At 39.7% G+C, this 22,623-nt stretch overlaps 1 protein-coding gene across 8 annotated transcripts in view; it reads left to right on the top strand.

The window, feature by feature from the left end:
* Positions 1–22,623, top strand: part of SORCS2 (sortilin related VPS10 domain containing receptor 2) — a 548,057-nt gene that overhangs the window by 137,475 nt on the left and 387,959 nt on the right. The window contains exon 1 of one of the 8 annotated variants that reach the window (XM_062638799.1): positions 5,871–6,007. The exons of the other annotated variants lie outside the window; for them this stretch is intronic. The gene's annotated coding sequence lies outside the window, so the exon portion shown is untranslated. Of the gene's footprint in view, positions 1–5,870; positions 6,008–22,623 lie in introns of those variants that run through there. 8 annotated transcript variants of the gene reach the window in all.

The following is a 22,623-nucleotide window of genomic DNA, read 5'->3' as shown; positions in this document are numbered from 1 at the left end:
CAGTGAAAAGAATTACCAGACTTGTAGAACCAGGCAGATGCAACCTCAGTCACAGATAAGATTGTGCTTCTATCCATCATCAACATCTTCAAAATGTATAGTTTCAATAGAAGTTTGGTGCTAGATTTAAACGGAAGATAACTTCTTATTTTTTAAACATTTTTTTCCCCACAACCTTCTTTGGTATCATGTTACGGTGTGAGTAAATAGCATTGGAAGAGCTTGACAAGTATGTCCTTGCTGCAACATCTTTTAATGAAATGAGAGAATTTGTAAAGAGAAGAGAGAATTAGAAAAGCTCTTATCATGCAGCACAAATCTGCTAGACACTTGATCACCCTCACTCTGTCCTTGGATAATAACAGTTGTCCTTACCTACTAATGCTTATCTTCAAAACTGTTTTCAAGTATGTGTTAATGAACTCTTGGAGCACTATTTAACCATTAAAAAGAGTTGCCTGATGGAAAACTGAAGTAAAGATGTTAGGTAGCACATACTTTTCCTGTATTGTATTTCTTTGTAAAAAAACACTTCTTGTTAGCTTGGAAGTAAAAATAAAGATGCTTCAGTGCTTTGCAAAGGACCCCTGAGGAATTGTGTCAATAAGAACCAAGGGCATACAGCATGTCTGTGTTAGATGATGGGTCTTGGAAGGGTTTGTCATGGATGTACACTTAAGTTGTGTTTCCTGGTTGCCCAATTGTATTTTCCATGACTGACATTTGTAGTGCACTATGTAGAAAAATTATTGACTTCTTTTCACATTGTTTGTGAAGAATAAAGGATAACAATTTCTCTAAAGCAGGTGTAAGTTTCATAATATTAGATTTGACTGAGTATACTTAGAAATGCCCTTTTTCTTGCTACTTCAGGCTTCTTTTCAGTGAGTTAAGGTTTTCCTGTTTTCTGTTGAAAATCTAAAACAATGAAAATCTAAACCAATGGGTTCATTCCCTCCTCCAGTTCTAGGAGAATTTCAACATACGCTATTTATGACACTATTGAGAATCACTGTTGCATTGTATTGGTGGGAGTGGAGAGGACTCCAGCAGAGATCAGAGTATTTGAGGAGACAGGCACAGGTCAGATTTTTGCTGTATGCCTTGAGGTGAGTTCTTCAACTTTCTGAACGCCTTTTTGGAAGTTTCTGTCAGTCTCTGTAGAGGAGGCCATGCTGATCTATCTGCTAATCAGTAGCAGAAGTTTTCATCATCAGGTACATTTCTTTCTTTGATAATTTTCCTCTGCAAACCACAAAGTCCAGTAGTTCATGCTGCTTCTTTGTACAGAGAAGGTCGTATGAAGTCTTGGTTATAGTGAAGCCTAACAGAGAAGAGATATCCTGAGCTTAAAATAATAATCAATTTATGAATAACATAATCTGTCCAAATACCTCCTTTGCAGCAACTCTTTTCCCTCCCCTCATCCTATTTTTTGGCTATTTTTCCTGTCCAGCAGGTATTTGCTTGTAGGTTGTATGAAGTTACAACTTAAGAATTGAAATTCCCCCATTTGTTGCCGACATATAGACCACCTGGTGCTTTGATAAGTGCTCTGTTACCTGGGAATTGTCTTAATTATGTTCTGTAAGCCTTTGCTCAAGTCACAAGTCATTTATTCAGGGTTTGGGCCCAGCAGGTAAACATTTTCAAATTAATTTAGGTTGCTAAACAGAAACCACGTAGATCTCTTAAATGCTGATAACTTCCCCTTCCTACTGAATTAAGTAGGAAAAGAGATTATTTACAGCGTTTTGAAATTTACTGTGATTGCTGGTTAAATGACAGTGTAGGCTTTTACTAGTCTCTCTTCTTGAATATGTGCAATATTATTTGTATAGAGAGAGAAGTTTATTAAGTGTCTGGTTTGCATATTTAGAAGGGACATTGGACATGTGCTAATGAAAACACTCCTATAAATTACTAGCAACCACATATGATTATAAATGGCTAAACATGAAGATTTGTGGTCCTCTCTTACCTGTTTTACATGAAGTAAAACACTAAAGCTGTCTTAAGAATCTCTATTATTGCTTTGTGCATGCAAATATAGCAAATGCTCGAAATATTGTAGATACTGAAGGTATTAACAGGTGAATGATTTTTCTTTTATCTTTTTATATAAGGGCATAACTTTGTTTACATGGACCTTCATTTACTTTATTTTCCACCCTCCCCTTTCATTGAAAGCCACAGAATCTTTCTAATTTCTTTGCTGTCATTATCATAAGCAGCTTTGTCCTTGTCCTTACTAATGAATGACAACCATTAGAAACCCAGAGTTGGCAAAATCTATACAGGACTATATACAGCATGAATGGCTTGGCTCCCAGGGCTGCAGTGCTGATGGACTCAGAGCTTTACAACAGCAGACTTGTATCTTGACCAAACTCGGATGCTCATGTACAACAGGGGAAAGTGTTCCCCTGCCAACCCATATCCAGTTGTAAATCGGGCAGTAAATAAAGCTAACGTACAAGCAAACTAAAAAATCTCTGAACAGATATAAATGTCCTTTAGTGAGAACAGCATGCCTATGTCCTGCTGACTGATTAAGAAGATGGTTGTGAGTTGGACATAAGCACAGCCTCGGTTTCTGATGAAGATGTGCATCAATTATGATGATACCTGAATTTCTAGAATCTTAATTTCAACAGGGTCTGTCGGCAGAAGCATATCTTGTGTTAAAAGTAGTCATGGTGGTTTATGTAGCAAACTTCAACCTTGGCATTGTTTTTTTTTTTTTGTAGCTGGAACTGGGGACTCCTGTTTATTGTATCTTGAAATATGTGCAGTTTTGGTTTATTGTCATTCCCACCGTTGATAACTTGTCCACCTTTGGGAAATGTTAGCTGTTTTAATCTGAGCTAATAGTGGTGAATATTAATACTTTTTAGTGCAATCCTTAGGTGTCCTTCTGTGACTTTGTTGGTACACACCTTGTGACTTCAGCACAGTGACCATATTCATAGAAAACATTGAGCTTGCAGAAAACCTGTCAGCAACAGAATTTGATTTTATAAATACATAAACTATACTTTTAAGGTTTCTTTGGGAAGACATCACTTCAACATGCATCTGCATCCATCCATTGTAAAAAAAAAAGATGACTTTTTTTGTACCTAGGTAAAACCAAGACATTACTGTCGAACGTCGTGCTGCTTATTCTGTTAGTGTTTATGAATTGAAATCTATTTAACTGAATTTGCAATTAAAATACAGATTTTCATCAGTGAATCTAGCTCAAAATACTGTACACGTAGGGGAGGAACTGGAGACATCTGACCCTGTGGAAGTGTACAAGAAATGCAACCTCTGGCTGACATCTTCTGCAAGCCTGAGGCATCTGTCAGCAAAGCTGTATGTGGATGGACTACTTAGTCACCAGAAGGTGGGTGGCACTGAAAATAGGTTTGTGAGACTGACTGTGTGTAGTCAGATTATACAGGTTGTGGGGGTATTTGTGGGAACTGAGGAGCCTCTGTTGCAGGAACACATAAATAATGGAGATTTGCACTACCTTGGATAGAAAAACAAGTAAATGCTTAGAAAAAGGGTACTGGGTGCTTAAGGGGTAGGTGGTACGGCTGGATTTGGAAGAACATAAGGCTGCTAAGTCAGCACAACATATCCTCAGCCTGATGGTGGTGCTTCCATTTCCCTGTGGCCTTTGCTAGTAAGCACTAGGCAGCTCATCTGAAATTCCGGTTGCTTCCAAACAGCCAGCCATGATGTAGCTGGTTTCCAGATGGTTTCCTCTGTTGTTTTTCTCCTAAAGAATTCCCACTCCTTGCTTGCTGGGATGTGAGGGTATGCCTCCACATTTTGTAAGCCATCTAGATCAAAAGGGACAGAGTTGACAAGAGTTATGGTAGCTTCCTCTTGAGCCTGTTCCTCCTATTTGTGTGCTGATCTCCACATGCCTTCCTCTTCTGCATGTCTTTGTAGTCATTTCAATGGGACAATGTTTACTGTAGTAATCATACATTGATATGAAAGGGTTTATTGGAAGTCAAGAAGCATCAATTGTATAAGCAGTAATTAACATTCTTTAAATCCTTGATCCTCATCCATAACAACAGAACATCAAAGACCCTGAAGATAAAGGAGCAATAACATCTAATGGTGCAGAGACTGTCATATATCTACATTTGTTTAGTAAGAGTTTGAAAGCAAAACTAGAAATTCTATTATTTTTATTACTTACAGGAATCCAACTACTTTAGTCTATCATACACACAGAAGAGGTGTATACTTGCCCACTATTGTGAGGAAGAGCAAAGAGATCATGGTTAGGCAGCAAAAAGGCTTTCTAAAGACTCACACAAGTTGAGGATCTGGGTTTATTCTGCCAGTGCTTCAGAACTGACACCACACTGTGTAGTGAAGAATGCCAGAGTGTTACCATCTTTTCCTCCCTGTGGCCCTGTGGGATGGTTCATTTTCCACTTCCTTTCAGAGAAACCAGAAATGTTTTTTTGATGTATGAATTCCTCCATGTTTTTAATTACGAAGAATAATCTAGCTAGCATCCTAGTGCATATGTGAAAGCTTTATGGCAGAAAAATAGAAAAAGGAAAAAAAAAAAGGAGAATATTTTCCATTTCCCCCGGTTATTTACATTTCAGTTACAGGGCCACTACTTGCTGGTAAGGCATGCTTTTGTTTCTTTTCTCTAACACTTCTTTCATATTCAGGAGTGGTGTCCTTAAGCCACATGTCACTGTTAGTTACTTACCTGTGAGCAGAAAGGATCATTCCCACCTTATTGCCTCCTGAATAGTTAAACCACAGTGGGCCATCTATTAAGGGAGGCCCAAAATAATCTATGAGGCAGGAGGGCAGACTGTTCAGTACTGGTGGGTGTCTGGAAGAGGTGGCAAAAGTCCTTCTGTGAACATCTTGTAGGTGTCATTCAGTCTCAAATCCTGGAATAAAGCTTTATTATCTCTCATATCAAGCTTCTTACACTGGAGGCAGTTCTAGTGCTGACCTTCGTTATTGGACAGGCACACTTCATATAGTAGTTCAAATTCCTCTTCATTTATTGTATGAAGGTTAGTGGACCAGGCTGAAGTATTATGTTTCACTGCTGTATCCATGGTTGTTTTAACCCATTTATTCTTCTGCAGCTGTTCCACTGTGTACTTGGAGAAGATAGCCTTTCAAACCAGCTCACATGAACGGATAGGGCCTCAGGAAAGGTATTTTTCTTAAGAAGTACCAAAAAAACCCACCTCCCCAAAGCCCCCCAAACAACAACAAAACCCACCCGATAGCCACATCTGAATAGCTACAGATAACAGAGTCCTGCACTGAGTGTCTGCATGGAGCTCTGCCCAGAAAAATGTCTGCTGTACTATGGAAACTGCCCTGTACTGTTCTGGGTGACCTTATTGAGAGCACAGTCCTGCAAAACCTGCAAACAGAAGCAGATTGTTAACTAGATCAGTAGACTAAACTGCTATTGAACTATGTGAGGCTCAGCAGCCTTAGTTTCCTTTGGTAGATATATTGATGAGCCAACACTAATTTCTCAAGCTGTTTATGCTTCATGTTGTCAAAAGACCAATCTAATGCTTTTTCATTCCCTTCAGATGGCGGAGAGAATTCTAACCTGCATTTTTCTTCCCAAGTTAGGATGACACTGAAAAACATGGATTCAGCTAGTTTCTGCTGCTGGCCTCGTGTTTCAACCCCTTTCTCTCCCCCTCCCAGCTGCACCTACTAATCACTTGCAGTAGTTTCCCTTACCCAGCCTTTATCTTTGTTCACCTGACATCAAAATCTGGTAGAAACAGCAGTCTCAGCTAGAGCTTTTTAGCCTAAAAGCACCCTTCCAGGTTCATTGCAACAATATCCTTAGGGACTTGGCTTGATTACACTACATGGAACTTGTTGGAACTGCTATAGCGAGTAATTGATCACTTAGTAAGCATGCTTAAAGGTTTGAGAATGAAAGAGGACTGCTTTGGAGGGGCATCTGGTAGGACCACCTTAAACAAAAGTAAGGTTTTTTTTTCTATCAATATGCTGGGAATTCTTATGATGCTGTCATCAAAGGGTGAACTTTCTTTTTTAGTGCAGCAGTATTAGAAATAATGGGTATTAAATGTCTATATGTACATATACAGTGAGCAGATCCTTCTCATTCTCCTGTGAGTAAATTCCTCTATTGCAGAGGCTGGTGATGAGTTATGATTAATTTTTAACTTATGGAAAGTAAAAATCTTAATTTATTCCTAATTCAGAAGTTTCCCCCCGTGCATAGACTTGCTTCAGGGCCTCATGTCAGACCACACTGTAGTTTTGCAGCTGTCAATGCCTCCCTGTGCCTGGCAACAGGTATCTGGGCAACTCTTCATGTAGGCTGCTTTATTAATTGCTTCTGGTTATCCTTCTGCACCAGCTACTTCTCAGTTCCCTGGTGTGATTTGTCTGCAGTTCAGTCCCCAGTGTTCTTTGACTTCACATTATCTCTAATGTCAGCTGGCTGGGGACTTGCCTTATAAACGATCTTTCTCATCTCATCTTCAGGATACCAGTGACTAGCTTGCACATGGACCTTTTCTTTTTTTTTAATCCACTTTCCTAGCAGTCATTTCTTCAATTGTTACTTCTGGTGTGAAGTAGTTGCCCTGAGTCTAAGAATAAGAACCGATGTCTTTAAGAAAACCCCAGCTTCAGCATCTGCTTTATGAGTCTGCGTATCACTTGTCTGTAGGTTTGTGCAGTGTGTTTGCATTGCTCATCAGTGTATTAGGAAGCCCCCTTGCTAATTGCAAGCTGACTTTTCACAGGCAGTCTCTTATGTTTTACATCTGGGCACAGAACTCTAGATGGGATGCCCTTGCCAGGTCTGGCACAGCTGGGTTTGCTTCACTTAAGCAGTCTCTTAAGACAACTGGCATGAGGAAAACTGCATGAAAGTATTTGGAGTGCATACAAATAGGCATTCAGAACTACTCCTCCTGTCTGCCTTCTGGCTTGCTATCCCTTTCAGTTTCAGAAAGCTGGTCTTTTCTGCCTCCTCCCCTGCTTGGAAGTGCTGTAAGCTTGCACAGCTATCTCTAAGACCCACTGAGAAACTGCAAGCAAGAGATTTTGGTATCACTGCTGAAAATGCTGAGAAATACAATGCAGCTTTTTCTTTAGTATTTTCATGTATGGAAAGCTATAACTCCAAAATTCAGGTGCAGACATGCTTGGTTTGATCAACATGATGAGTAAATTTAATCTCATATGGAAATGCTTTTGTCCTCTGAATTTACTGGCAGTACTTACTAGTTTGGAAGATCAGAATTCTTGAACACAAAACCTTACCATTTCATCAGACATAGGTAGGATGCTACTATTTGTTGTTTACTGTAATAGGTAACTACTGTCTTGTTACCCACCTGTAATGCTAAGATACAGGTCTGCTGAGGTTTTTGGCTGGGTAGGTATGGTTTCACTTGGCAAATGCATCTGGCTTTCTGGTTTAGATCACCCAGAAGTGACATCAGATTATGCTGGTAATCACAGCCAATCTGATATAGAAAAAGTGAAGAATTTCAGAATGTCAAAGGAGTAAGAGGGAAGAAGAGTATTTTTTATAAAAGGTTACTCTTTACCCAAAGTGTGTTGGTTTATCTGTGTGTTGTATTGCAAAGGTGGAAAAAGCAAGGGCCCAAGTATGGTTGGGGCTCAATAGTGTAATTCTGAGGGAGAATAACAATATTTCCCATTATAAAAAGAGATCACAACCAAGTTGCATTGTTGTTATACTAGACATTTAATGTTGGAAACACTTTGCTTTAGAAACCTAGATTTAGCGATGAATGAACATTCAAGGCCAGGTTGAATAGAGCCTTGAGCTCTGTCTGGTCTAGTGTGAGGTGTCCCTGCCCATGGCAAGGGGATTGGCACTAGACAATCTTAAGGTGCTTTCTAACCCAAACAATTCTATGAAATAGGTAAGCCAGGAAAGGAGAAGACAGAAATCCAGGTATTGGTGGTAATGCATCATTAGCAGTAATCCCAATTGCCCAGCCATTAGGGAAGAGCTCTTGTCAGGCAGATGAGATGAATAAACCAGTTTTGTAATGAGAGGTTTTTATGCTCCTAAAACCAAACTTGCCAAGGGTGGAGTGTAGCCTGGATAAATTGCACCATATGCTCGTGGGTTGTACTGAACCCCTCAGCAGAAAACCTGAAAGCCGGATGGGTTTCTGTGCCTCTTCAAAAGCAGAGTAGGTGTCTGGAGGGCAGGCTGATGGAGGTAACAAAATCACTGCAGTGTTCTACCAGGTGCCATCTCTAATGTGGCTCAGAGCCAAGCCTGAATGAGCTTCCTGGCCCTGTATCCCCATGCATAACTGTGGTTCCTGCTGCTTAAGGACCCAGCTTGTCTGCACAGCCTGCCAGCATCCCCTCACTGCCACAGTGGGCAGAGGCTGGTGAACAGAGGTTTCCCACCATGCTAGAGAGGAGAATGGGGCTGGAGCCAGTGCTGTCTGCCATCACTGTCTGCCATCACCCTGGTGAGTGGTTTAGGGAGGGTGGGCATATGCTCCCAGCACTAGTGGAGGCAGGCACTGACTATGAGAGGCTGGAGGTTCCTCTCCTGCACAGCCAAATGCAATTTAGTCTATGCCTCCCAGAAGCTGAAATATGACCCAGCTCTTCTCAAACAATTTAGCTTTGAAAAGCTGTACATCCTGCCCAGTCGTTCAGCTTTAGGTAGCAGGAAGTCTCATTGGGTCAGGATGCATTGAGAGTGCACATGTCCTTGGACTTGGCTTAGTTTTCCTGGTTTTGAGAGCAATGCTGTGCATAGTTCATAATATACAGAGGGAAAAACCCTCAAATGCGAGCATGGTTTCAACACTGCATGTCTCGGTGAAACTCCTTTTCTCCTAAACTCAGAAGCTAGCTCCACATTGGAGGGTTAGCTCTAAGGGAAAGAGGCAGCAGGAATAAGCAGAGGCACAAACCAAACTCCCATGACTTAGATCTCTCTTGACGTAGTTTGCCAACATCTTCACAAGGGGACTTGGCTCATGTGTTGAGAAAAAACCCCCGTGTTGTCCATACCCACTGATTTATAGTTTGTTTGAAAGTTTTTCTTTAAATTGATTAATTTTTAGTGCATGCAGGGACCAGTGACTTGAATCCATCCCAATGTATGGGAGCACAGGGCAGTGGTCTGAAGAGCCTGCTGGCTTACAGAGCTGAAGGAGTTGTTGAGGTTGTTTTTGGTTTTTTACTCATCACGTGCCATAAGTACTAGCTATATTTTCACTCAATAAAAAAAGACACTGTTGTTAGCATTGCATTGCCTGGAGCTGTTACATACTCTTACAGAGTCATTAGGAAGTTAAGACATTGGTAAAACATGCATAGAATTTGAAAGGTGTTTTTTACTTGTAAGGCTTTATATATTTATATATATACATATTTATATATATATATACACAGACACTGCTGAAGGAGAAAAAAAACAGCCAACCAAAAAAAAACAACAAACCCAAACCTGAAAAAAATCAAAGCCAACCAAAAGAAAGAGGAAATTCTACTAAGGAATATAAACCAACTTCTGTGTAACTGTGAAGAGTCTGGCTAAAGATTCAAGGAAATTCAGAATTAAGGCTGAAAATCTATGTTGAAACTCAGTCCTGATTTTTATTTCTTTGTGTATTTTACAGTAGTGAGAATGGAGGCTGGAGTTGTCAGCCCTTTAGCTCTGAATCGAATTCTAAGTCCAACACTTAATATTGAAGGAGAAGGAAGAACAAATCAGCTTTTTGTAAATCAGTTTTTCTTTAATAAAGCAGTGTACTATTTCTGTAGAGGAGAAGGTCCTCAAAAAGTTGTTCTTCCCAGGTAACAATACCTCCAGCTCGGCATGCTAAGATACAAGCATGAATGCCATCTCTCAATAGCAGCAAACATTTGTAAGAAGTACATAACATGTAGGTAGAGGAGTGATGTGAAAGCAGAGGTTGCAGTATTCTGCAAACTGAAGGTGATCAAAAGTCAGGATCTTAAACTTATTCAGAAATCAGTAAGCATCTTACTGAGTCCCTACATATATGTATATATTTTAATCAATGTATTATATACAATCAGTGTAAATATAAACATATAATCAGTGTCCATTATATTCCTACCAGTGTTTACTTTCTGACCTCTGAACAGCTGGAGCTTACTTGCTGAAGTCTTTTGTACTTTTCTTTGAGGTTAAATATTATGACACAACCAGATAGAATTTATAAAATAAACGATTTTCTGTAGTAGGTGTTTAATTGCAGTGAAACCCAGAAGTGAAAAATAGTAGTTATAAACTACTGATGCTGAATTCTTTTCCATTTGGTAAGGTCACTTAAAGCTTCTCTCTGATTTGCATTTTATTGATGGAGAAGGGCAATATTTACAAGAATTTAGGTGAAATGGGAGGCAGAGAGGAGGAAAGTTGCCTTTATTTTTTTAAAGTAAAGAGAGCTTGCTGTTCCCTCTCACTGCTGGGCTGAACAGCGTTTCCTCCAGATGTGATGAGACCTCCTCCTACTGTTTCACTTTCTTTTAGACACTGAGTGCACATCAGCCGGAGTCAAGGTTATTGGCAACCACTGCCTTTGAGATGGAAAATAAATCTCATGATCTAGAACTCAGAGAAAATGTTCCCTGGATTTCCCTCGAGAGCACTAATCCCTATTTTTAATTGGGAAGCAAAGCTTTAAAAGTATTTTATTAGGCCTCATGTTCCATGAAGTAGAAGAGTAATTTGCACAGAAGCAGCTTTGTATTCCAGTGGTAGTGAAGGAAATGCTTGAAATGGGCATAAAGGTTGAACAGAGATGCATTTCAAGTGTGCTAAACAGCTTTTAGGAAAACACTGCTGCCTTGCTGTGGTGTTGGTTTGTTTGTGTGTGGGTTTTCTTTATTTTTAAATGTACATATTCCTCAAGAGATAGTAGGCCATATTTAAAGAAGAAATCTACTATCTGCCTCACTAGGAGGCCTATTACCAGTTGCTGGCTTCTTCACATTTTTATTTAAAGCCTTAGAGCTTTCATATTCCGAGCGTATCTGGAGACATTACCATGCAGTTCAGGGTCATTGCAGGATGTCTGGAGTTTAAATTTGCTCTGTGCTCCAGCATTTTTAAAATACTTTTTTAACAATGTTAATACGTTTCAGTGGGAGAGAACTGTCAGAACCATCACTGTTTCTATTGAAGCTAGCATGCCTGCATGATGCTGTAAACAAACTGATGCCCACAGTTCTCTTGCAGTACTAAGTTGTCTTGGGTAATGCTCTTCCCTTTGCCCTCAATCCCCCTCCAGCATCACATGCTTTATAGCTCCTGTAGACATGTGTGGCTGCTGTAAGCTGGACGCAGGCAGGCTGTGCTGAGACCACAGACATGCTCTGACAGCTTTTTTTTTATGTAGAAGACACACGTCTCTGGAGGATTTTTGTGGGTAAAGAAATTCAGTTGCTGGAAACTGAAGGATAGTCATGCCAAAGACAAACCAAAGTAGTTTTGTCATCTTGCAGTGTAGAGCTTTTTATTTGCAGAGGAGAATGCTATATTGTGGTTTAGGTTCTGCAAACTGGATCTGGATCTGCAGATTGGAAGGGTTGACTTGAATGTCTTCAGAGTCTATGCTGTCAATAGGTATCGTTCTAAGGCTCGCCTTTTTTCTGTAATTCCCCTTTTAATACAGAATTATTAACTTTGGAGCTTGCAGTCTTTCTGCCAGCCTTGGGTAGTCAACTTTCAGCTAAGAAATTCTGAATGCAGTTTGTTGCAGAAACACAAAAGCCTGAGCTAATTTCTTCTCATATACTTAAAAAAAAAAAAGGATGAAAGGCTTTTCTCTAATGAGTTATTTGGATTCTACATCTCCCTCTGCACCTCACAATAGAGAGTAAGCAGTCAAGTCAGGACTGATTTTACCTTAATAGGAAATATCTATGTTTCCAGTAGAAAAGAATCTTGAATTTACTTAAATTCCTTACAGCTGTAAGTAATTCAAGGCATAGCACATCCCCTGTAGATCTGATAGCTGAAGCAGATAAAAACACAATTAAATTTAATAAAGTGTAGATTTGAATCACAGTTTGGCCTGAATGTAACCCTAAAGTAAAGCGTCTTGTATTAATATTTACAATAGATATCAATCACTGCAATTAGTAATAACACTAATGAGACAGAAGCAAAATAGTAACCTTATTAAAATTCTCATTTTGGGAATGTAATGTGACTCAGGCATTTGAAGTGAAAATGGATGCACACTGATTAAATTTGAAAAATCATGCTTTTGAGTCTTAATCTTCCTTATAGTTTGATTTGACACTTAAGTTTCACAGTTACCTACAGTGGAAATGCAGTTTTCCATTAAAGTAAATGGTGGTCATCCTTGGAAGTGTTCAGCACCAGGCTGGGATGTGGCTTAGAGCAACCTGGTCTATTGGAAGGTGTCCCTGCACATGGCAGGGGGGTGGAACTAGATGGTCTCTGAGGCCCCTTCCAACCCAAACCACCTGATGATTCTATGATCAGGAGAAAGAAAGCTGGAAGATCTGGTCTTATAGCAGACTCCTGCTGGAGCAGGTTTGGTTATCATTTCTCTCTGGGGTTGTCTAGCAATTCAAGTTTAATTTTGCATAACCTAAAGTAATTAGGAATTAGGAACATTTATGGTAACCGTAAAGCAGGTGATGATAGTGTCAGATGTAGTATTGATAGCATCAGATGTGGTAAATATGTGGTGATAAAAATACTGAGTTTTCAGGTACTTTCCCTACTTTTCTAATCAAAACAACACTATAAAATAGAAGTGCTTGATTTCATATTGCTGTTATGATCTTTCTCCTCACTCAGACAGTAAAAGAGTACAAATACTTCTCCCCATATCTTAGCCAAGAAATGCACGTTTGAAAATGGATTCTTAGTAGTTTCTACAGCATCTATTCTCCTGCCAGGAACCCTCTGTTCTGATCCTGATTATTTTCAAGCTGCAATCATGTAAACCATAATGATGATGAAAGATACTTGGTGCTGTAAGTAAGGATTGTAAACAAGAGTAGAAAATGATCTTCAGTGCTGTCTTGTGCTTTGCAAGCTTAACAGCGTGACCTGTTTCATGACTGCAGCATTTGCAAAAACAGTCTCACAGTTTCTTTTCCATCTTTCATCTTAGACAATCTCTCCATCTTCTTTTTCTTCTCAATTTCAGACTTTCTTCCTTTCTACAAGACCTATAGCACAGAAGTCTCTTGTGAATGCATCATGCAGAACGTTCCTGACTGTAGCAGAAGTGTCTGTCCTGTTTGGGTTTTTTTTATTGTTTGTTTTTATTTTAAACTATAAAGGATCCCTTCTGTTTATATCGTATGGGTTGCATACAAAGAAATGAATCGGCTTCTGTCTGCCAGTTGTAAACCTGTCACTTCTGTTATTAAACACATTTTCTGTAGCAGCAGATGCTGCAGTTGCTGCTGCAGCCAGCTCCTGTTGGCTGTCTACGTTTGGTAAGTGTGGAGTAGTGCAGTTTGCGAAATTCTAGGTAAAATGTGGTTTCTGAGCCACTGCCTTTGGTTCTTTGCTACTTTGCTGTCAAGAATCACCATTACTCCTTGGTTTTGGGGATATTTCCCCTCCAGCTCCCTATTCAAGTGTTTACCATCTTAGAGAATTTTCCCTTTTTTTTTCCTTTATCTTTTTTTCTGCTTTCCCTGTAATAATACACTCTCTTTAGCTGATCAGACATCGAGAAGGCCTGGTGAACACTGCTTTTCTGTCTTACCATTGGACACAATATTTGATGTTGAGTTGTGTTTTGTTCAGGCTATTAGCATGCTGAAATAATTGATTATAGAATAAGAAAGAAATCTGTTCTTGGTCTTTGGGAGTTTCTGCCTCATGCTTGCAGTTGGATCTGTACAGGTAGAGCTGTTTTCCTCCTAGAGGATGAATGATGTCCATTACTTCTGTGTGGATGTACAGGTTGGTGGTTTCCCTGTGTCTATGAATACAGTTGGTGAGAGCTGCTGTCCCCTGGGTGCCTGTTTCATGGCCAGTAGGAGAAGGTTAGCTTGGCTTTTTAGCTGGAGAGGTAGCATCCAGAAAAGCACAATTTTTGACTAAGCAAAGACTGGGCAATCCGAAGATATTTCTGTACATGTAAAATGAATTTCCTCTTTCCTCCTCTTCATTGTATCTCAGTTCATGGGTTAAGCACACTGGATCTAGGGTCTTGCAATATTGTGAAATGTGCTGTATATAGACTTTATATGGGATTACCTAGATTTACAAGTTCTCTGGGGAAGGGATCTTTTGAGCTTAGTGTTTGTGAAGCATCTAGTACAGTGGGTTCAATTAAAGACCTAATGTGCAGTATCGTCATGAAAACTAATGACCTTTCAAAGTTCAGGGAAGAGCTTAAGTAAAAACAAACTAAAATCTTTCTCATTACCTGCCCTATACCCAACTTTAGGTTCACTGTCGTGTCAGAAAATCTTTGCATTTAAATAGCTCCAGATAAAAGCAGAATATACAGAACAATTACAGAGGAGATGCAGGGTTCCATACTACTTGGCTACCAACCATCATGACTGTCTTCCCTGTCACTCCTATTTATTTTCACATGCTTTCAGATTGCTTTCATCCTTCCCCATCAATTTGGAAACAGGTTATTTCCTTTTTTTCTCACAACGCTTCTGAACTCCCAACCTGCTGTTAGAGGCCCATCATTGTTCTCTTGGGTTTAGGACAATTTTCCTTACCCTTGATTGGACTTTCATTGATAACTGGGAATTTGACTGACAGGAGAAAACTGCAGTCGTTTTCTTGCCTTTCTTGCCAGTGGTTTGGAAGAGAAATTTCCAACCCATTGCGCAGTGCTAATACCTGTATGTACCTCATACTGGGGTTCCATATAAATTTGGTCTTATTACTGCCGACTTTTGTTTTGCTGATAGCTCCTGCAAGTCTTTCCTTCACAGGAGATGTTTCGGTACCTTAAAACTCATTTACATCTGGAAATCGTGCCTGCAGACTTATGAAAGTAAGATGGTAATCTTAATCAGATGACTGATTAAAAGTAGTCTTTTTGTATTCCAGTTGAAGAATTCACCATCTGTGATCTTTAATTAGACTTTACACTAATTAGATATGACAAAGCTGCATAGTGCCGAGTTTGAGGAAAAATTTATTAGATATAATATATGGCTGATTTGGCTTTATTGCTCAACTGTAAATAAAATCTTCCTCACATTTCCTGGGCATCCATATTTTCCCACTCCTGTAGGTTTAAAGAATTCCCTTTTGGTCATTAATGGCGTTATGTTGGTTGCTATAGTGATACCGATTTCCTGTCTCAAATTATTGTACTTCAGAGGTACATGAGGCCTTTTAATCTTCTGTATTTCTTCCTTTCCCATTTCAGTCTTTTATTTTACAGATGCACTTACTCAAGGGCTGAATTCCTGTATTGTTGGTCTTTTTTTCCACTATCTGTTGGAAGCTAGAATTAATATATACCTTTCCCTCATAGGACTAATGAAGATTTCTCCTGCTTTATTCATACCCTTACTCAACATTTCTCTGTATTGAAGCCCTAAAAACTTTATATTTAGTTTTGTTATGGGTCACTAACCTAGTGAAGCACAGGCTGTTCACCTTGACCAAATCAAGAGCAGCTGCACCCAACCAAGTGGAATGTGCACATGGATGAACAGTAGCTTGTTGGTCATGATAGATGCTACGTTGAGTGAGATACAACTGAAATTCAGTGTAATTCAAGGTGGGCCAAAGCTCCATAATAGAACTTAATGGGGACTGAACCCCAGCTGAGGCTGCTGGTTTGGTGATACATGTAGTAGAAAGAAACTATAGAGCAGTATTAGCTGATCAGTGTTCCCTTTGTTTCTTACAAAGTTCACGTGGCAGTTGAATTTTCTATAAGAATCAAGCTGTTTATGGGGGGTTGTCACTATTGGGCATCGCTGTATTGCTTCTCATCCTCTATACATCCCTTTGAGGGTTACTCTGCTGAGAGATGGGTGTGTACTTGTTAGTCTTTTGATGCAATATTCCCGTTGATTAGGTGATCTGCATTTGAGACTTCCTGCAGTATGACACTGCTAGTGTAACCTTGATCATCAGCATTTATGGAATTTGGTATGCTGTGTGCAGTGGGTAACCCTAAGCAGCCTCAGTTCAAAGGTCCCTATTGCTAAATGCCTTTCTGCTCAGGAATCACTCATACAGATGAATGATGCTATTTCGGATCCAGATCACATCCTAAGAACTTTGTGGAATCAGGCAGACTGCTAGAGTTTCTAAGCAGCAGGAAAAAAATCATTACTGAATAAGGTTAAAAGGAAAAGATTCCAGGTGGGATTACTGGATTTCTGAATGGGCAAAACATCTTGGGGAAGGTGCATATAGAATGCATTCAGGAAAGTCGGGGAAAGGAAGAGATCTGTGTGGCCAGAAGCAAGTGATGTGTTTTTATTTTAGCATGCTAAAACTAAAGGAGAAAAGAGAAGCAAAGAAGACAGATGTGTGTGGATCCCAAGATGAATTCATGTCCCATGGAATTATACAAACATCATTGCCAGCCTACTAAATTCCTGTATAACTGAGAAGGAATGCACAATATGCTCTTCTTTATTAACGTCTTTCTCATTTCTATATATGTTGTTCTACCCCATTTTCTTTATAATTGAGGTACTCTTCTTATTTCTGTCCCTTGAGTGCCAGTCTAATGTGGTGGATTTATGCTGTTTGTTCATCAAGATTCCTACTTTCCCAAATTCTGTCCCACGTGCATTTAGCATAATTTCGTTTGCACTTCCACTTGCTGCCTGCTTGTTTAGCTTTTTCTCCCAGGCCATTAGTTCAGTTCTATTTTCTTGTTGGGGACAAATACTTATTTCTGAGATGGAAGAAATTAAGTCTTCTATGCTAAAATAATCTTGTCCAGGATACTTCAGATGTAGTCTATTGTCATTCCCTTGAAATCCATATGTGATGCTATAGATTGGTGATAGAAATAAACTGGGCTTCTCATGCTTCTTTTCCAAACAATAGAAGTTTCTGTGGCTGAACCAGTTGGCATCAGGTGGATCCCAAAGCAGTATCTGCACCACACCAGTAACAACTATTTGCTTTGGCTGCCAGAAACTTACCCTGTGGTGTTGTCTGGTTTATTATTTTTATTGCTGTTCTTGGGTAGCAGCTGCTTGCTTCGCTGTTTTTAGCTGCCTGTGTGTGGGCATAAAACCCATGTGAGGATCACTCTACTGTGGTTGCAAAAGCAGAAAATAGATGTATTTTCATCTCTCAAAAGATCTTTAGATGTTTTCAAAGAGAAGTGAACTGTGATTGTGCAGGGTGAAAAGGGTCTTGTGCTTTTTAACTCCTCTATGATGACACAAGGGACAACTGTATTTCTTTCTACTTTTTCTGTTCATTTGATTGATACTGGGAATTCAAGGCTTGTCTGGCTCAGGGGAATCCACAGGATTTATCTTTTCTCTCTTTTATTTTGTACTTATTTGACTTCATCCCTATGATCGGTTTAGAAGTATTTTTATTAGCTTTTTAACTCTAATTGAATTGTGGTGCTACCTCTCCACCTCAACTGTAAGAGTATGCTGTAACCACGTCTCGGGACCTGGGAGAATGTTGTAAAAGAAGCCAGGAAGAGCAGGTCAACCAGGGTATGAAAAATATTAAGCCTGTAATATTTTTCTTGCTTTTTAAATTTGAGGTGGGAAGAGCAGACCTAGATTAAAAATGATGTAAAATGAGTATTTCCCTAGTTACAGGCAAGGTAGTAAGTCAGATCCAAGGTCAATCCAGGAGACTCAACTAATGATACAGAAACATCAGGGAATGGGAGTGGGAACAGGCACACCTATGACACAGCTCAGGCACGAGCATGTGCTAGAGCTGAAATGAGGATACCGAGCTGTGGACAAGAGGGTGCATGGGTTGGGGTCTGAGGTGAGGCTGCCCAGGGCAAATAAAGTCTATTGGTGCTCTGAGGACCCTGATAAATTTAACTTTCTTAAAGTTTTTGCTAGGAGAATCTTACAGCCAAAGCTACTGTGACAGGTTAGAAGTGCCCAGTAGAGCTGAAAGGTGGATAATATTGACTTTTGAGAATGAGTGAATACTTGCTTTCAAATGGAGCAGTTATAAGGCGATAATATCATTGCAGCAGTGGGGTGGGTGAAGCCTGTGGAGACCTACGATTCCAGTTCTTGCCCTCCTCTTACCGAAACTTCTTGTACAGTAGAGGAGCTGTGTAAGGGAAAAGACAGTTATATTTCTTAGGAAAGCTAAAAGAGACGACAATTGCAACTGAATTACTCTGAAAATAATCAATGGACTTATATCACACTTGCTACAAAGCCTGGCTTTCCAAAATGTTTTTGTGCTTTTCCTTTCCTGTGGAAAGGAACTGCAGGTGATACTCAGTTCAATTTCATATCAAAATACCCAATTTCAGATAGAAATCAAGTATTGCTGCTAATAAAGAACTGAAGTTGCTGATGTTATAATTTCTGTAAAAGGTATGGATGCAAAGGGAGATGATAGTGAAGAACCGAGGTCAAAAAATCACGTTCTTTAATTCTGTCTGACTAATCATAAAAGTACTTGGTTTCCCAAGTCATTTGTCTTTCAAATAGAAGACTCTTGTGGTAGGGGTATCTCTTACACAATGCACTTGGCCTTCTGCCAACAGATGAGGGCTCCAGATTGATACTAATGAGAGAAATATTAATGCACTGTAGCATGTCAGTTATCTTGAAAAGGTCTCCAGCAACCATTTATCACTGAAATTTCACATCTTGTAGCTGGGGACCAAATTGTGCTACATGTTGGAATAGTTCTGCCAAATTTGATCCATCATTAACTTTCATTTGTTGATAATTTGAACATGAATTTTTATTTAAGTTATGCTTCTTTGTCAACTTGATGGAAAAGTCCTGAATTGCCATGTTGTCATTGATGATGAGTGATGCTGTTTCACAGCTGACGCTCGACTGTATTCTGAAGTGGTTTAAGGCATATAACTCCCAGGAAAAAATCCTGAGACCAGGGAATTTATTTGTTGCGTTTAGGGGGAAGGAAGACTTTTATGGTGTAAAATGGATCTTCAATTACCGAATCATGCGAAGAAATAATGCACAGTAGGGTTTTTTTTTCTTCTTTAATTGCTAGGGTTACCAGGCTTCCAAGCAGAACAGGATAGTTATAAAGTGGAAAGATAACACCAGAGTAAATTCTGTTCATCTGCTAGCTGGTTTGAGTGGGTCAGATGACACACCTGAGGTGCAAGAAGGCAAATGAATCCATTGTAGGGGATGTGAAGCAGTCACAAATCTTGGCACTAAGGAACATTGACATCAATTGCCTAAGACTTCAGATAAAGGCAACATCCCACAGGGGTTTCAGCAGGGAGGCTCAACACAGAAGCATCCCCCACCATAATATTGTGGGAAATCCTTTGGCTAAAGGAGTTTGTTGGGCTTGTGCAGTATAGGATGGCTACTCCTTTTTACTACTACTACAGGATAACATGTAGTAGTCTATGGAAATACATATCTTTCTGTGTAAGATTGGACCGTTGCAAAGCTCATCTGCTTCTTTTCCCTGTGCAAGGCATACTTTACACAACAGCTTAGACTTGTGGGTTATTTTTTGTGGTGATGTGTCTTTTTTAAAGTTCTCAAGTAAAATTCTAGGTGACATGTAGAACTCTGGTCAGAAGGAACTTGGAGAAGGCTCATACGTAGTAGATTTTAATCACAGTTTAATATACTTCTGCAGTGTGCTCAGCTACTGTTTTCAGGAGTGTGGTATAAGATGCCTGTGTTGAACAAACAGAATGGAAATCAAATTGAATGTACTTAAGCGACCATTATATAATTTAACAAGCTTAGGTGATATGAATTAAAACCATAATGAAAGAGACGAGAGGGTTAAACACTGACTGTAGCTGTATGAAGTGCCTTGGAAACGGAAGCAAAGCCTTGGTATTGGGAAGAAACAAACATGTTTTCTTTCTGGAAAAGCTATGACTGACCTATATTTAAATGGACAGTGTAGATGATTTCGTCATGCCAAGCTCAGGATTGTTGTATATGTTTTATGCCTGTGTTTGGTATAATTTACTCTTCTGAGAATCTGTAGCAGTATGAAGGCCATAGGTAGCCTTTCTCATCACTTGGTATAGGGTTTAGACCCTTGCATCAAAGTCAAGAGGCCATGGTTGTCATCATTTCTCCATTATCCAGGGTACTGAGAGGTTGGCGTAGGCTTTGTGCAATGTACCTCATCCAGGATATGCTTGGCGTGTAATTTAAAGACCCTTGAATCACTGTACTGAGCTCCCCAGGTTTTTGGAAAGGCCAATTAGCTCCGGTTGTGAACATAAAATACTTCTGTTCTGCTTCTAGACAAAACCTGGGCAAAAAAGCAGCAAAAATGAATTGTTGCATCTGAACTAATAAACCTTAGCGTGCTCTGCAGAGACCTACATCAATAACCCTGCACTGTTAATTGGCAGCTTCAGTAATTTGACCATGTCTGAACAAAATTGACAGAGTTGCCAGCATTTTTGCACCTCTGTCATATTGTCCCAGCCTTACAGTGACCAGCTGCTGGTTGTCACTATCACTAGGAGTTGTTCTGATCCCCACAGCAGCAAGCCTTGTGCAAAGAGGTGTTTTTTTGCCCCGAGCATGTGAAGTCCTGGTGTCTGTTGTTGTACTGAGTATGGGGGGGAGACAGTTCTGTTTCTTAACCATTATGCTAAATGAAGACCTGACTTTGTGTGGTCTTATGGTGGTATCTCTTTAGGGAACCATGGTACTTGATGAGGGATTTCCTTCCTGTTTCCCTTAGCTTTTAAAGCAGAGGGCTAGTGATATTACAGCAGGGTGGGTTTGGAAAGAGTGCTGCTGAGGTGCAGGCTCAGTATGGGACTGTCACAAATGTATTATGTCCAGCTGCCTATGCTACCTAGTGTTAACATCCCTGGAGATGTAATTTATCTGTTCTTTTAAAAGCATCATGGTTCATTAGGGGGTACATGAAGAAAATCACCTAAGTAATATCTCGGTTTGCCTGTTTTGTGGCAAGTTGAGTATGGCTCTGATAATGGGCATATGAACGTCTCATCTAACAGCAATATAAAAATCTCCAATGCATATATCTTAGTAAATCGTAAGAAAAGCTTTCAAATTTTCTTAAGAGTTTGTTATTTTCTAGGTAGTGTTTAAATGATTCTAAACCCCATCTTACAAGTTTTGTTTGTATTTCCTGTATTTTTTGTACATCATTTTGGATCTCTTGATATTTACAGTTTATTGCTTCTTAATGTTAGCATATCATTTACTTAATCAGCTCCTCTCATCTACTAATAGCATTTAAAGTTGTGCTTCATGTTCAGGTTTGTCAGAAAAACAAATGCATGGGTCATGGAAAAAAAACCCAAACCAACTCCTGAAAAAACACCCCATTTCTTCCCCCCTTTTGCAAGAATTAAAGAAATATAAAAATCAAACAGTGTGTATGTATTGCAGGACTCTGTGATATGTATAGCCTGAGACACTATTTTGGTATCGTGTAGAGAATGAAGATGCTCCTTTACTTCACCTGTGTCGGAAACAGGTTTTGAGTCTGGCAGTCACTGTGGAAGGAAGAAGTTTAGGATGTTTTTCTAATGATGATGCATATATTTCATTTAAAGTAACTAGCAAAGGTTTTGATGAAGCTCATAAACTTAATAGCAAAAAACCTATGTAATCTTAATGTGAAAAACTCCATAGTAGGAGTATGACTATTCATTAACAACCCACTTAGCTCATCACTGGATTAAGTGATGTGATTTAGTCACCTTCATTATTGCTGCACCATGCAAACCAGCTGGATACAGAAACTTGTGTGTTTTGGAGGACAAGCCATGGTCAGTCACCTTAGCAGTGAGGCATAGGGGAATTGTGGAATTTATTTTGCTCAAAGTATTCTGTAAAAGGAACAATTTACATTTCGGTTGTTGCAAACTTTTTGCTTATTGATGATGTAACTTTTGCAAGAGAAGTGATCCTTGGGGAAAACAAGAGTAACAGTAGACATCGTTATAACAAACTTGCTTTCTGTATGCAGTGTGGAGGTTCTACCTTCTCCCTTTACACGCATTCACAGTTCACCTAAGTTTGTTTTCAATTCGAAGTGTTGCCATTCTTGCCTTGGGGTGGGGTAAGAAAAGAGAAAATTAAATGGCAGGAATCTGTGTTACCCCTTAACAGCACTGGACTGAATACACTAATGGGGTCCCAGACTGACAGTGTGTCTCGATGTTTTCCACTGAAAAGCATATAACCTGAGTGGGGTCTGAAATACACAGTTGGAAGGTGTAAGGCCACATGGTCCCAGCTGGTATGGTCTGAATTACACATGTATAACTGTGGTCAGCTGAAGATGGCTGGGGAGTGAGTCCAGCCATACTCCTCAGTGCGAGCACATTGCTCTGAGGCTGTTGTTGCTCTGTCCTTGTGCCTGCCTTAGATAAGAGAAATTTGTCTGCTGGAGCTGCACAGCAGTGAACAGCC

Source organism: Pezoporus occidentalis, unplaced genomic scaffold (genome assembly GCF_034315485.1).
Source record: "Pezoporus occidentalis ecotype Australia unplaced genomic scaffold, CSIRO_AGI_Poc_V1 ctg58, whole genome shotgun sequence".
NCBI classification, from domain to species: Eukaryota; Metazoa; Chordata; class Aves; order Psittaciformes; family Psittacidae; genus Pezoporus; species Pezoporus occidentalis.
This window is presented reverse-complemented; position numbering and strand designations above follow the sequence as displayed.